At 44.4% G+C, this 15,706-nt stretch overlaps 1 pseudogene; it reads right to left on the bottom strand.

Annotated features, from left to right (window-relative positions):
• LOC113920424 overlaps positions 1-15,147 on the bottom strand; it is a 72,528-nt pseudogene extending 57,381 nt beyond the window's left edge.
• Positions 15,148-15,706: the final 559 nt, after the last annotated feature.

The following is a 15,706-nucleotide window of genomic DNA, read 5'->3' as shown; positions in this document are numbered from 1 at the left end:
TTATTTGCTGCCTCAAATGCTTGAACATATCACACACCAGCCTCTTTCATGGGGAAGGGATCACTGGTGATTTGTTTAACCCTTGGCCTCTGAGACTATAGACAGAGCTGGGAACCCGGGTCAGTGCTTTGGCTCACCAAGTAGAAGCTGCCCATTTATTTGCTGCCTCAAATGCTTGAACATATCACACACCAGCCTCTTTCATGGGGAAGGGATCACTGGTGATTTGTTTAACCTTTTCCCCCATCCTTAGACATTCCTCCTTAACACTTGAATTTAATTTTTAATTCCATCTACTCTGCCCTCCTCCCTCTGTTAAAAAAAATAGTAATTTAAAATAAATTGTGTCGGGCGCCTGGGTGGCTCAGTCGGTTAAGCGTCTGCGTTCGGCTCAGGTCATGATCCCAGGGTCCTGGGATCGAGCCCCACATCGGGCTCCCTGCTCAGCGGGGAGCCTGCTTCTCCCTCTGCCTCTGCCTGCCTGCCTGCCTACTTGTGCTCTCTCTCTCTCTCTGTCAAATAAATAAATAAATAAATATAAAATAAAATAAAATAAAATAAATTGTGTCAGGCAATTCTTGTCTTATGTAGCATCTGCTGGATAAGCTGATCCAGATGCATTTCTGTCATTCCTGGTTTGTTGTTGTGTTTTGTTTTGTTTTGTTTTTTAATCAGCTGAGACTTGGCACCTGGGTTCCTTGCCACCCAGTAAGGAGAGCTCTGAGGGATCTCCAAGTCAGTCTGGCCTCATGCCGGCATCTAGCTTTGCCATGCACTTCTGCTTACCTGCAAACATGGAGGAGTTTAGACTCTAGGCGCAGGGTCACGCAAGTGCTGGACTCTCTTACTCAGTTTGTAAGTTTACTTGTTCAGGGTGTAACCTGCTCCCATGTGGCTCCTCTACACACTCCTAAGGGGCGCTGATCATGCTGGAGTCCCTCTCCTCTGGCTGCTGTGTTCGGTTCACTCCCATCCCCCATGAGTCCCTAGGTCAAGGCCTTGCACTTTTCCTAGGGTCTTGCACTTTTCCAGGCTTCAGCCAGTTTCGCTCACTCATTTCTGTGCTTTCCATGGAGATAGCTTGGTAGGCTTAGGACCATCCCAGTGGAGGAAGGTCTGCTCTGGTCTCTGTATTAAGCACATACAGGACAGTCTCCCAAGAGGGACTTCTTGTACAACTCCCATGTTTTATACTAAAAATATCTTGGTCACTTTTAGCCCCTCTTGAGTTGTATTACAATGGACTCCCTGCTTGTATAGTCTGAACTCAATAAGCATGTGCCTTTGGAAGTATTCTCCTTTGGGAAGTGGAGGAGCTGGGATTCCAGCCCAGCCTCTGGCTCTGGAGACGGCTCTCTTGGTCATAGCACCATACTTCTCAGAGCCTGGATGGCCCCCAAGACATGTTTGTTCATGCTTTCTAAGAGAAGCCCAGTTGTAGGAAAACTAATCCGCCTCTAAACAACCAATACAACCCAGTTGGAGCTATCCTGGGTCTTTGATGGATGTGGGCCTTCTCTGTGGGTGCCTGTCTTGCTCCCTTCCTCTTTCAAAACACCATTTCAAGAACTTCTGTGAGGAGCCAGCTGGGGGCAAGGGGTTTGGAAGATACATCTATGCTCCAAGTGGTGCCTTCCTTTTGCTGCAGAATGTTCAACAGCAGACCCAGATGAATATAAATTCTGAATGCAAAATCTTTTCCTGAGCCATGGCTGGGTGTCCTCAAGTGGGCAAGGCCAGATTCCTGGGCACCATTAAGAGCCTCACTCCTTCTGTATCCTCCCCTGAAAATGCAATGAGAGTAGGTTACCTTGAAGGCCACAGGTTACTTCACAGACCAATAGGGACACATGCTTGTTGGTGGAGAAGGAGTCTTTGGGACATGGTTGTGGCATCTTTCACCTCCAGGCAGGAATGGCATTGGGCTCATTTCATGGGGCAGCTCCAAATGATTGGTAGTGTCTGGAGCACTGAAGTCATGAGGTTGCCCCTGAATGGGGCTAGATTAGTCTTCTCTTCAAGGGACAGAGAAAGGAGGTGTGTGATACAGGGCTGCTCATTGGGCTACTATCTGCACTGGCTAGATGCGGGTGCGTGACAGAGACCCAGAAGAACAGTGGCTTAAACAAGGAAGAAGCATATTCCTGTTTCTCAGAAAAGCCTGAGCTAGTGTGGTGGCTGCTCTGCAGAGCCCTGGGGGCCCAGTGGCTATTTGTCCTGCCATGCCTTCCCCGGGCTCACTGCCAAGTCCACTCCTCTGGGGCCCAGAGCAAGGATGCTCATGCAAAGCTATGTGATGCCCTTGAAGGGAGCCTGCTTTGGGTGGCAGAATGTGTCTCTGATGTAAAAATCTGAGGAAAGATAATAAACTGGCCTTAATAGCCTTTGTTTAATTAGAGATGAAGGGTTGGATAATAGGAATCAGAATCTTTTCTGGTGCCTCAAGAAGCAAAGTGATAAAAGGTGAAATAGCAACTATAGATAAAATGAATTTTAATTTGCTTTATGTTCACCCAACTGGGGCCAGAGATTGAAGGATCCAAATATGTAACTGTAAAGTAACGTTCAATCACCAGAATCTTGGTCCCTATTCTGCTCCAGACTCTCATCAGAAAATGTTCTAATAGTACAAGAGGAGTCTCATAGGCCTAGTTTTAAATTCTGGTTGTTTGAATTCCTATCTGTTTGGGCAAATAGTAAAGTGCTTCCTCTCTTTTACCTCACAGCAGATTCATGGGAGCATTCAATGAAATGCAAGTACCTGGTCTCACTTAGTATAAAGTAAGTGTTCAACTAACACCCACAGTTACTTCAACTGAGGAAATACCTGGGCTCAATTTCCTATATCCTCTGCATGTTCAGCCACCTGCAGGAAGGTTCTGGGCTCCTGAAAAAAAAAAAAAAGGTCCAAAGAGGCTTTAGTAAATACTTTCTAACTCTAAGAAAAATTTACCCACGTTTAGTAGTTTGACAATATATATTTGTTACTTTATTTTCGTCATTTAAAAACTTAAAGATTCACAAATAAGTACATGAAAAGATGTCCAACATTAAGGAAATATAAGTTAAAACCATAGAGAGATATTACTACACACTCACCAGAAAGGCTATAATAAAAAATAATGACAACACCAAATGCTGGCAAGGATGCAGAGAAACTGGATCACTCAGATATTGCTGGTGGGAATGTAAAATGGCATAGCCATTCTGGAAAACAGTGTGGCAATTTCTTTTATTAAAACTTGAAATGGGGGTGCCTGGGTGGCTCAGTCGTTAAACGTCTGCCTTCGGCTCAGGTCATGATCCCGGGGTCCTGGGATCGAGTCCCACATCCGACTCCCTGCTCAGCGGGAAGCCTGCTTCTCCCTCTCCCACTCCCCCTGCTTATGTTCCCTCTCTTGCTGTCTCTCTGTCAAATAAATAAATAAATAGGGGCGCCTGGGTGGCTCAGTCATTAAGCATCTGCCTTCGGCTCAGGTCATGATCCCAGGCTCCTGGGATCGAGCCCCGCATCGGGCTCCCTGCTCCGCGGGAAGCCCGCTTTCCCTCTCCCACTCCTCCTGCTTGTGTTCCCTCTCTTGGCCTGTCTCTCTCTCTGTCAAATAAATAAAATCTTTAAAAAATAGTAATAATAAATAAATAAAATCTTAAAAAAACTTAAAATGGATTGCTGTAGGACTTAGCAATTGTATTCTTGGGCATTTATGTCAGAGAAATGAAAACTTATGTACTAAATACTATGTACACAAACGTTTATAGCAGCTTTATTCAAAATAGCCCCAAACTAGTAACTACCCAAGATGTCCTTCAATGGGGAATGTTTAAACTAATGACTAAACAGCCATGTCATGGAATACTACACAGCAATAAAAGGCATAAGTGATTGATATGTACAACGCCTGGATGAATCGCAAGGGAATTTGCTGAATGAAAACCGCCAATCCCAAATGTTGTTTATTGGGTGATTCATTTATGTAATGTTCTCAAAACAACAAAACTATAGAGATGGAGAACAGATTACTGGTGTCAGAAGTTAGGGATGGATAGGGGAGGAAATCATTATAAAGGGAGCCATGTGGTGATTCAATAGCCCCTTATCTTGTTTGTGGTGGTGGTTACAGTAAGCTACACATGTAATAAAATTGCATAGGACTGCACATATACACAAACACACAGACACACACACAAGTGCATGTGTAATTAGAGAAATCCAAAACAACTCTGTGGATTGTACGAATGTCAACTTCCTGGTTTTTATCTTGTTGCACAAGATGTTAGCTTTGGGGAAGGGAAGACTGGAGAAAGGTGCATGGAACTTCCCTGTACAATTTGTTGCAATTTTCTTTGAATCTATGATTATTTCAAAATAAAGAGTTAAAAGACTTCTTTTTTTAAGATTTTATTTATTTTTTTGAGAGAGAGAGAGAGAGAGAACAGAGTGAGCGAGAAAGCACAAAAATGTCTTGTAGTATCAGAAAGCAAGGAAGTGTTTAAAAAAATCTACACTGATGGTCGTATGTCAAGGGACACAGAAGCCAAAAAAAAGAACTCTCGATGGCCAAACCTGGAATAGTTTAGGCAACCAAATAAATAAAATAGTCTTGGGTTATGACTTGAAGTATAAAATAAATACCCATGAGTTCATTTTATTATAGATAAATGATTGAAAAATAAATAAATGGAGAGAAGAGACAAAACTCTCTTGTAGGAGAATTCTAAAAATTTGTGTAGATACCTTACCCTCAAGGAGTTGAAACATAATTCTTTCCCTAAGTGTGGATTTTGCATAGTGACTTCCTTCCAAAGGGTACCATATGGAATGGGAGAAAAAGAATAACTTTGCAGTAGAGAACCCTAACACCCCCTCAGCCAGGTGATCAAGGTCAATATGAACAGTGACAAATAATGGATGTGCCCTAGCTCCAGTGTGATGAGAATGCCTCTTTCCTCTGTAGTCTTCATCCCCAAAGCCATAACCCCGGTCTAATCATGAGAGAAATCAGACAACTTCCAAAAGACGGACATCTTACAAAATACTAACCAACACTCCAAAACCATAAAGGTTATTGAAGGCAAGGAAAAGTCTGAGAAGCTATCACAGCCAAGAGGAGCCTGAGGAGACACACCAACAGAATATAATGTGCAATCCTGGAGCAGAAAAGGGTCATTAGGTAAAAACGAAGGGAATCTGAATGAATCATGAACTTCAGTTAATAATAATGGGTCCATATTGATCCATTAATTCTAACAGATGTACCACACCAGTGTAAGATGTTAATAATAGGGAAAAGTGGGCTGGGGATATGGGAGCTCTCTGTACTATCTCCTCAGTTTTTTTTGTTTTTTTTTTTTTTGTAAATCTGAAACTGTTCCTTAAAAAAATAATGTGTACTACCAAATAAAAGTTTTAAAAAATTAAAGATTTGATACAGAGTTTTTGAGCAACTACTGTGAAGCAGGCACTTTCATAACGATTGTATGGTTGAAATCATCCTAGTGGTGGGAATATTAGCATTCGCTGTGTCACTGAAGGAGACCCTGAGGGCCGGCGAGGTCTCTTTCTAGGGTCCCCCAGTTGAGAAGTAACTAAGCTGGAATGTGTGCTCAGGTGTTCTGACTTTCATCCCATGGCTTTTCCCATTATGCCACCCAAGGATCTGAGGGAAAAGTGGTTATTCAGTTATGGTGTTGAGACCAATTACCAGAATGCTCTACGAACCAGAACTCCCCATTCCTCAACCATGTATAGCTTGGGCTTTCCTACAGGACTTAGCACAATTCTCTAATCTTTGCATAAGTGAGTTCTAATTTTCACATCCATTCAGGATGGTAGGAATTGTTTGCTCCATGTTAGGGATAGAGAAACAGACTCAGAGAGGTAAAGTAACCTGCGCAAGGTCACTCAGCTAGCAGTGGATCAAGATTCAACTACAAAGCTTACACTCTTCCCTGTATGACCAGCATGGCCCTGCTGAGGAACTTCAAACAACCCCAGATATAACCATGATTCCTTGGTCTTTTCTCTGGCTGCTCTTTGTTTTGCAGGGACAATCAGTGAGTAAGAACTCAGTTTCATCTAATGAGGAAAATCTTTGGAATATTTCTGTGAAAGAGATGAGGAAAGAGACTTGGTCACTGCCATTACAGGGCCATTACAGTATCCCTCTTATAAATCCACATTATAAACCACTTTGGCAAAATACTGCACAATAACCCCACTGTACCCATGCCTGCTCTGATGGCAGACATGATTAATCAATCTGGAGCTCTTGCTAGCAGAGTCTGGACTCAGCCTGAGAAGCACTCCAGGCAGCCACCACTAATCCTCAGAGCCAATCCTGAGATGAAACCCCTCTCTTTCCCAGCTATAGGCACTGCCGCAGTTTTACACTTATATTTTCCAACATTTGAAAAACAGGATGAGAGGGTACATAGGCTGCATTGGCAGCTAATGCTGTAGTCACAACACAAAATTATTTCTTCAGCCTTTAATTAGGGTGTGTCATCCCAACCACATTCTTGATGCAATATGCTTGTGATCTGGGATGAGGCAAACCGCTGAATGTCTAGCCTGCAGTGTCATGATACCCTGGTGCCTCTTCTGGGCAAAACCAGGAGGCCTGTGGGACATCAGTGGGCTTTGTAGGCCAGCCACCCATGGGAAGTATCATTAAGGTTTATCCTTGATAGAAGACTCTGGCAATTGTAAGAAGTGATGCCTGCAGGATGAGGCTTCATGTTTTGTTCCACATTGTGACCCAGTACTTGTAACAGCAGCAACAACAACAGAAAGCAATAGCCTACAGGCTCAGGAATAAGCCAGAAAATTACCTTGTGATCCCTGCCCACCTGCTGACCAAATCAGACCCAGGGGATCCATACCAGTGGGAAGTCCGGGGTGTTGATCACAGAGAGTACACATTATTCTAAAATACAAAACCAAATTACCCCAGACTAGTGCTGACTGGGAATTTGCCAACCCTGATGAAAGCTAAAAAGAAATCATTAGTCCATACCATAGCACTTCTAAGGAGCTCACAAATTGTGTGTTAGGTTAATTCATGTTTACTAACATTTTTGTTTTCCCTTATAGCCATATTTCCTCCTTCGATGGGTTCCCACAGCTCAGGACTGAGGGACCACATGGCCCCACATAACATAAACACGGAGACATGCTCTCTGCTATGTGAGTGTGAGAATATTTCCCACAGACAGAGGGATGACCAGGTGTTTGAGGACATTCCTACCTTCTTTTCATTCCCAAAGATGTCATCACTGTTCTGCCACAGTCCTGTGTCCCTGGGAAGCAAAGAACAGGGAGTCATTCCCTCCCCTACTACACATGCATTTGCACACATACGTGCACACACACACACATGCACACTGAATTTTCTTGACCAACTGGAGGGAAGAAGCTGGTGGACAGAGACTGGCCCCTGCCTTCCCCATGCCATTCTGTGGGAAGATTTGGTTCACCTGGAACTGAACAAGTTTCTTCGGAAGACTGGGCAAGTCCTGCAGATGTTTGGTGTTTATTTGTTTGTTTGTTTTTTTTAAGATCTTATTTATTTATTTTACAGAGAGAGAAAGAGAGAGCACAAGTAGGCAGAGTGGCAGGCAGAGGGAGAGGGAGAAGCAGGCTCCTCACTGGGCAGAGAGCCCGATGTGGGGCTCGATCCCAGGACCCTGAGATCATGACCTGAGCCCAAAGGCAGGCGCTTAACCGACTGAGCCACCCAGGCGCCCCCTGCAGATGCTTGTTAATGTTCCGAGAACATGAGCATCTCAAATCACCTGTGATGTTGGCAGTTCAGTGAGAAATACCAGAAACCCGAGTGGCAGGGGACATCGGCCCCTGTGCTGTGCTGTCCTTCTGGGTTCCTGCACTCTCTAGACTAGGACATAACAACAGACTTTGTAGAGAGGACATGCCCCCTCAGAATACACCTGACTTCCATACTTTCTAAAGATCTCATGTCGTCAATTTGTCACCATCCAATGTGGACCATTTATTAGTAAAGTTTTGTGTTGGTCCACCTCAGAGATCTCATGTTTTTATAACCCAGAGGTGGTTGCCATAGGTTGGGCACCAATTTCAGGTCCATCCATTCATTTATTCATTCACTCAATAAATATTTATTGAGTACCTACTATGTGCTAGGCACTGGAGCTTCACCAACAGTTAAGAGACACTGTTCCACTCTCATAGAGCTTGATGACCCAGTCAGTTGCGGTCAGGGTAGCAGAACTCATTTTGATTGACATTTGGTGCATGCCACGATGCATTGGGGGAAAACCCCCCATGGCCACTTTCCTCAAAGGAGATCATGGCCAAGGCAGGGGTTTCAGGCTCATGAGCATCTCACCTGTACACCTGTGAAGAAGGCTCCCTGCTCTCCTCTCCATCCAGAAAACCAGGAAGCTGTGATGATCTGGGGAAGGTGGGTCTTTGGAGTCTCAAAGTCTTGGCCCCAAATCCCAGCTCCCCCCTTTCGATCTGTGTGCCCTTGGACAAGTCACCTGGCTTCTCTAAATTTCATTTTCTTTGTCTGAAAAGTGGAGGTGATTACAGTGGCTTCATCATGTTGAGGGTTGAAGGAATTAATAAAGGCACTAACTAAATGTTAGCTTCTGTTCCTACAGTCAAATGGGCGAGTGCCCAGTACTCACTTATTCTTGATATGAGCCATAGAAGCACAACAGGCAATATCCATGGAGTGAGGCAGGCTATGAGGTAGCAGGAGGCACAGGTAGGGCTCAGAATGTCCTATTGCCCTTTCTTGAAGCTGCTTGATGGCCCCAGGAGACAGCCGCCCAAGGGGCCTTATGCTGTAATAGCACTAATGGTAGAGAAAGCTGAGCGTCCAAACCACAGGAGAAAATACAGAAGCACGGCTCCCCTAAACTGCATTCGGGCAACCACCCAGAGCAGATGTTTATACATAAGTGTACAGTGACCAGCAAACAAGACCTTGGGGGCTGTGTTTTTAGACAAGACCACTGATTTAACGAACAGATATCTGTTAATATTTGGATTTTATTTCTGGTGTCAGAAATGAAAATAATTAGATCAGCATTTTATAGTGAGGGCACAAACATCTCATTTTTATCCTGTGGAAACACAGCACCCACATGAAAAATCAAGACAATTTCCACATCATTTTGCTGCCTTTGCTCATGAGCAAACCCTTTCCGGGACACACTGCATAGCAGGTGCGTGACAGAATGACCCCACGCCTCTAGACCTAGAGGCCAAAAGCCAAATCAAAGCCAAAAGCAAGGATGCTGTTTGTTTTGTTTCACTCGAGGACCTGTGGTCTGTAGAGTTTGCCTCTTCGCCTGGGATCTGTCCCTCTGTTGGTGTGCTTGCTTTGCTCTGGTCAGCTCCGTGCCGGGATCCTGAGCCCTTGATCTGGTTCAGCATGCCGGGTCATCTCGGGGGACAGCCACCTTCCTTCCCTCCCTACCGTTTGCTGGTCTGAGTGAGCGGCATCACAGTGCTCCCTAACAGGTGTCTGCGTCCACAGCACTCACCACGGCATGGCCGAAGCAGTGACATCTGTTAGGAGCCTCAGCAGAGAAGGGAAAAGCAGGAAGAGAGCTGAGCTGAGCCACAGATTTCAGAAGAAGAACCGGCTCTCCTTCTGCTCTTTCCCTCCTGCGCTGTTTCTGCGGCTGGCATGCCCGAAAGCACAGTGTGTGAAGTTCAAATCTGTGTCTGTCAGATCAAGCCTGGGAAGCTGAACAGCGAGAGCACACGCTGAGGTGCAGGCTGCTTTACAAAGCACCAGTCAAGTGTCCCTGGGCTCCGGACTAGATGAAAGCCAGCGTCAACCATTCGTTTGTGTGACACTGCTGTCAGGCAGGAGACAGGAAAGTCGGGGTGCTCGGGAGACCCGCCCAAAGACCTGCCCTCGGAAAGTCAGGCCAGGAGTTAAATTCAGCGCCCCATGGGGCTACAGCAAGGGCCCTCCATCAGGGTCTCCCACGCCAGCCACAGAATACCGCAGGCCCCCAGTGGGCAGATTCTCCCACCTTCTCAGGTGGGTTCCTGAAGCTCTTACACTCATTTCCTGCATGGTGGCTGGGTTTGTGTCACATGAGGGATGGGCAAGAGGAAACTGCCCAAATGTGTGACATTAGATAGGTGCATGCTTACAGACCTCTTAGAGATGTGATTTTCTTCTGTATAAGTCAGCAAATGAACTTTGCACGCTAAATTGAATAACTCTTATTATTCTGTGTAGTCACTCTCCTTATTTGGTGACCACGTTCCAGACACAGAGGATAATTCCCGGCTGCTGATCGTGACAGCCTCAGATATTCCTGAAAGCCGTTTCTTCCTTGGACATGACTCAGGGCCCTCCCCCTTAGTCGGCAGAGCCCTTCCCCTCCCCCTAAACAGAGAGGCCCATCCTCCATTTATTGTCACATGTCAGCAGGTCTAAAACCCGACCGGTTCCCTCTCAGTATTAAAACGGCCTCCTTGGCGTGGTTTAGGAGGAAGTACCCAGGTAGTAAATCAGGTCTTTCGCCACAGATAATGAATAATGAATGTTATTCAGTGTGAAAATGACAGCAATTCTTCACCTGTCAGATGAAAAGGGCACAGAAAAGGGGGGTTAAAAATAGCACCAACACTCAGGATGTGATGGGGACAGTTGGGAGCCTGAGAACCATTGTCTGGCAGGCAGGGAGGTGGCATGAGTGAGGCAACCAGGCACTGTGGGAGAAGTTCTGGAACTCCCTGGGGCCCCGGGTGTTCTCTGTGAGGATTGAAGGACTTTTTCGTTGGGGACCCTGACCTTGGGACCAGGTCTTGCTGCCTGACTTCGCTTGCAGCCCATTATCATTCACTCCCGCAATGAGGAAAAACAGAGACGGCTTCTCCGCACACAGCACCATGGAAGTCTCCAGATTTCAGCTTCCCATGAGCTCGTTTGGAGACCCTTTGTAAAATGAGGGGCTGGAGGAGGGTTCTGGGAGGCAGCATAATGGCAAGAGCACAGGGTCTGGGGTCAGAGGACACAGAATTGAACCAGATCATACAATAACTTTCTGCACAGCCCCAGGGGGATGGATGGGAGGTTATCTTGGCCTCCGGGAGCCACAGCTTCACCGAGTGCATTTGGGGGATGGGACTCCTCCCCCCATGGGGATCTCGTGAGATATTGTCTGTGAACCACCTGTTTGAGGATCTCATTGAATACAAGTTCTGCCCCTTGTATTGAGCACTCCAGCTGCAGCGCTGTATGTCTACCCACTCGTAGCTTCTGCGTTGGTTTCCATCTTTACCATTTCTGTCCCTTAAGACAATCGCCCACCCATGAGGGCGGTGACTGTTTCTCTTAACACCACTGTCACCCACTGATTGGAATGGAACCCAGTGCCTAGGAATTGCTCCCTGCATATTCCGTGATCTGACCCTCCCTAAATAACTCTTGGTTTTGTAAAAACAAAGATGCAGATTCAAAAAAAAAAAAAAAGATTGATTCAACCAATGGTCAGGTTACTGGTTGGCAGCTGGAAGGGCATAATCAAAACTTCTACTTTAGTGAAGCTTCATTGTTATTCCCTAACGATTTACTAACAGTCCTGCTTCTCATCCCTGATCCGGCCCACCCAGCCCCTGCACACTTCACGGAAACAGTGCTTCCTCAATAGGCAGTACTCCCTCCTCTAAAGGTGCAGTTGAGCTGCACAGGGAAGAATGAGGTGGCTTACAGAAAGCCAGACCCCAAACCTCTGACCCTCAAACCTTCACTAACCAGTCAAGCCCTTCTTCCTAGATCCTGCTTTCAGAGAGGAAAAGAAAGTGATCATCTGGTGGCATATAAATCACTGTGTTAACAATATATCTGGTTATTGTGTTTATTAGAACATTTAAAAATTCTCAAGAGAGGGTTTGTGGCTAGATCTCAAATCCTCAGCTCAGATTAAGACCCTGGAGTGGAATCAAGAACGCTTCTCAAATAGGCCCTGACTCTGGTCCCCAAAAGACTCTGCCTCTTCTACCCAAAAACTGCAGACCTGCTTCTGGCACTTCATTCATTCTCCACCTCATTGGCTCCTTGTCAAGCCCTCTGAGGGGCCCTCAGTAAGTCAAGTGAGTCACAGGGAGACTTCCTGGAAACATCACCACCTTCAGCTACCCGGCTGAGGGATGAAAAGATCAAAGGGCACCCAGTGCAAAGTTTCCATTCAAGAATTACAACAGTGTTGACTTTTGGGAGGGAAGCTTGTGAAGAGGAAAGGTCTGTGCCTATATTGAGCAGACATTGGCAAGTCCAAGACAAAAACATTAACACCTCCTGATGAGGTTATGAACTGTGGCTTCTATAAATTCAACCAAATTTGCACCTTTTGTGTCTCAAGAGTGTTTCATTAAGGTGCAGGGAGAGCAGACGATCTCTCTCTCTGCAGTGAGCCCCTGAACCTAGCCCCTGCTCACCCAAGTGCAGTGGGGACATGGATTCATGCTCTTAACCTCCACTGGAATTTTCCGCCTCACGCCAGCAGACTCCCTATTTGTGTCCAGGGCAAATGAGTTTTCAGGGAAAAGCAATTTTCTCCTGGGAGCTACAAACACTGACCTGTAACAGATGAGTAACAAACACCACAGTGTCTGGAGAAAAAATAAAACAATCACATTTCCATCTTCAATATTGTCCTACCAGGGTGCCAGTGATTCTTTATTACCAACCATTGAGGACAGCCAGAGTCTGTCCATTATAAACTGGCTTTCTGTAATGATTAGCACCGTACAGTCACAGATGGAAACTAAAAAACAAAAACAGCAAACAACAACAACAACCCCCCCCCAAAAAAAACCCCAAACATGATTAAAAGGCTGAAGATTTTCAAACAATCTCTCTCAATTTCTTTTAAAAATCAAAGCACAATCTGTTTACTTCACCCAGTGACGTCTCTATAGTTTTCTCAGCGTTGTAACCTGAATTTAGATGAAAGGAAAATACTAGATTTGTGCTCTGTGTCCTTCCTTGAAGTAATTGGTCACTAGTGATAAATAAATGTGTTCAGTGAATCTGTCAGAGCTAGGATGCTGAGACTTAATATTGTTAAAATGACAATCTCCTCCAAATTACTCTACTGATTCAAAATCCCAGCTGGCTTTTCTTGCAGAAATTGACAAACCAATCCTAGAATTCATATGGGCCCAAGTAGCCAAAATAACCATGAAAGGAACAGCCAAGTTGGGAGGACTGATACTTACTGATTTCAAAACTTACTATAAAGCTGTGGTAACCAAGACAATGCTCTACTGGCGTAAGAACAAACACATAACTGGACTGGAGTTGGGAGTCCAGAAATAAGCCCTTACATTTATGGCCAGTTTATTTTTTGACAAAGATACCAAGACATTTTATTGGGGAAAGAATAGTTTTTTCCACAAATAGTGCTAGGACAACTGGAGATCCGTATTCAAAAGAATGACCTTGGACTCTAACCTCACACCATATGCAATAATTAACTCGAAAAGAGATCATAGACTTAAATGTATAAGCTAGAACTATAAAACTCTCACAAGAAAGCGCAAAAGTAAACCTTAATGACCCTGGGTTTGGCAATGTTTGCTTAAATATGACACCAAAAGCAAAAGCTACAGAAGAAGTAGATAAATTGGACTAAAAACATCATCGAACTAAAAACATTTATACTTCAAACAATACCATTAAGAAAGTAAAAATAGGGAAAGATGACAGAGCAAGAGTAAAGAAACACAATCCCTTTGGTTCCAGAAAATCTGAAAAAAAGGGAGGCTTATCAAGTCTTCAAAGCTACTCAAGCAAAGCAGGCACTTTTGGAAAAGAAGGAGCAGTAGAAAGGAAAAGGGGTCAAAGTTAAAATGATTGGACCAGTTCCTACATGTTTTCTGGAGGCAACAACATGACACAGTGTACCTAAGATGACTAAAAGCACAGGCTTATGTCTTGGAAGTGCCAAGTAAACATCCCTTGGCCTTTGTTTTTTGCATCCAAAGGATTAATGGGGTGAGTTTACTGGTGCAGGGGACCACAGGAAAAAATGCATAATATTATTAATCATTAGGGAAATGCTAATCAAAACCACAGGGAGGTACCACTTCACAGTTATGTGTACATTGTTAATACAATGGTTCTTATAAAAAAGAGACAATAATAGGATGTGGAGAGATTGAAACTCTCCTACATCGCTGATGGGAATGTAAAATGGTGCAGCCACTTTAAAGAGCAGCAATTCCTCAAAAAATAAACATGGAATTACCCTACGATGTCATCTGGAGAACTTCCCATCTATTGAATTATTTTTAAATTACATTTTAATAAGAATAATGCCTAGTTCATTTATTATGCATTTTCAGAAATGATCTTTTAAAAATGTCACTTGCCAGTGTATTGTACATAATCTAAAAGTAATAACTGATTCAGGTGGTGATTTCTTATTATTCACTATTATTCCACTAATTAACTAATGTAGCAGGCCAGGCCTGGGGCTCTTTTGGAGCCATGTCACAGAAATGCTCAGCTCTTCTCAGGCTCAGATCAATTGGTGAGAATTGACAGAGACTGATAACAAAGAGTGTACTTTCTTATGCATCATCTTTTGTGAGGCTAAAATTTGAATCTTGAGTTTGTAGGATTTCTCTCAAATCCTTGATTTCCTGTTTAAGTTGAAAATTCTTTTCCTATTCATGCAACCCTGATGCTCACCAATCTCAGTGGCTTTCCTCATTATTGCTGCTATTTCCATTACCTGGTCAGCATGGGATCATAGTATCTTAGAGTGATGCTCGTTCAATTTCATTATTATAACAAGGTCATCCTTTTGGTTAGCCATTAGCAGCCCAAACATTTGCTCTCAGCACTTGCTCATGGTAAGTCCCAAAGCCTACTGATGTTCCTCCAGGGATGTATGAAGTTCTTTGTGCTCTTGCTGCCAGTCTCCATCTGATCTCTGCTGTGCCTTTGCCAATATCTTGAGTCTTCATTCAGTTCTTGAATTTCTTCCTAATACTGCTTCATCACTTCCACTCCTCTTGAGAGCCATGGTTTGCTCATAAAGAGATTTTGCTGCTTTGTCACAGTCTTTTGATCTTTCAGCAAGAGTCATAGCATCAGCAAAGGTCTTCTCCAATGTACAACTCATTTTCTGGTCTCCATTCTTTGCAGCTAAAATGGTTTGTTGGAAGACAACATGATCTCCTTAACCCCCAAAGGTGCAGGGACAGCCAGCATGAATCCTTTCAATGAGGGAAAAGTAAGATGCCAAGAGGAATCACGTCCAAGAGTTGCAGTGGGGCTGGCTACCTAGCCCCTTCCTGAATCCCATCACCATTCTTCTGTGTCCCCTCCCTTTAGCCTGGCATTCTTTTGCTCAGGACCATGCATGATATGGGCTTTCTCCCCATAGTTAGGGTGGTTAGTGATACCCCCAATGAAACAATAAAATGAAATGCTCATCCTTAACTGAAAACAAGATGACTCCTCCCTGAAGCAGATCTGTCTCTGTTTTTCTTTAGCATGGGCCTGCTTTTCTATTGTGCATGAGGGCACATTAACACATCCCCACTATCTAGTGAGCTTAGAAACCTTGGCTGTGCTGAGGGAGTATTCATGGAGTATCCTAGCTATATGATGTCCCTCAGGCAAAATTCCTAGGCAACCCTCCATCTTTAGAGCTTCCCTCTCAGATCACGAGGGCCTTA

The sequence above is a fragment of the Zalophus californianus genome, chromosome 3, assembly GCF_009762305.2.
Source record: "Zalophus californianus isolate mZalCal1 chromosome 3, mZalCal1.pri.v2, whole genome shotgun sequence".
Taxonomy (NCBI): domain Eukaryota; kingdom Metazoa; phylum Chordata; class Mammalia; order Carnivora; family Otariidae; genus Zalophus; species Zalophus californianus.
This window is presented reverse-complemented; position numbering and strand designations above follow the sequence as displayed.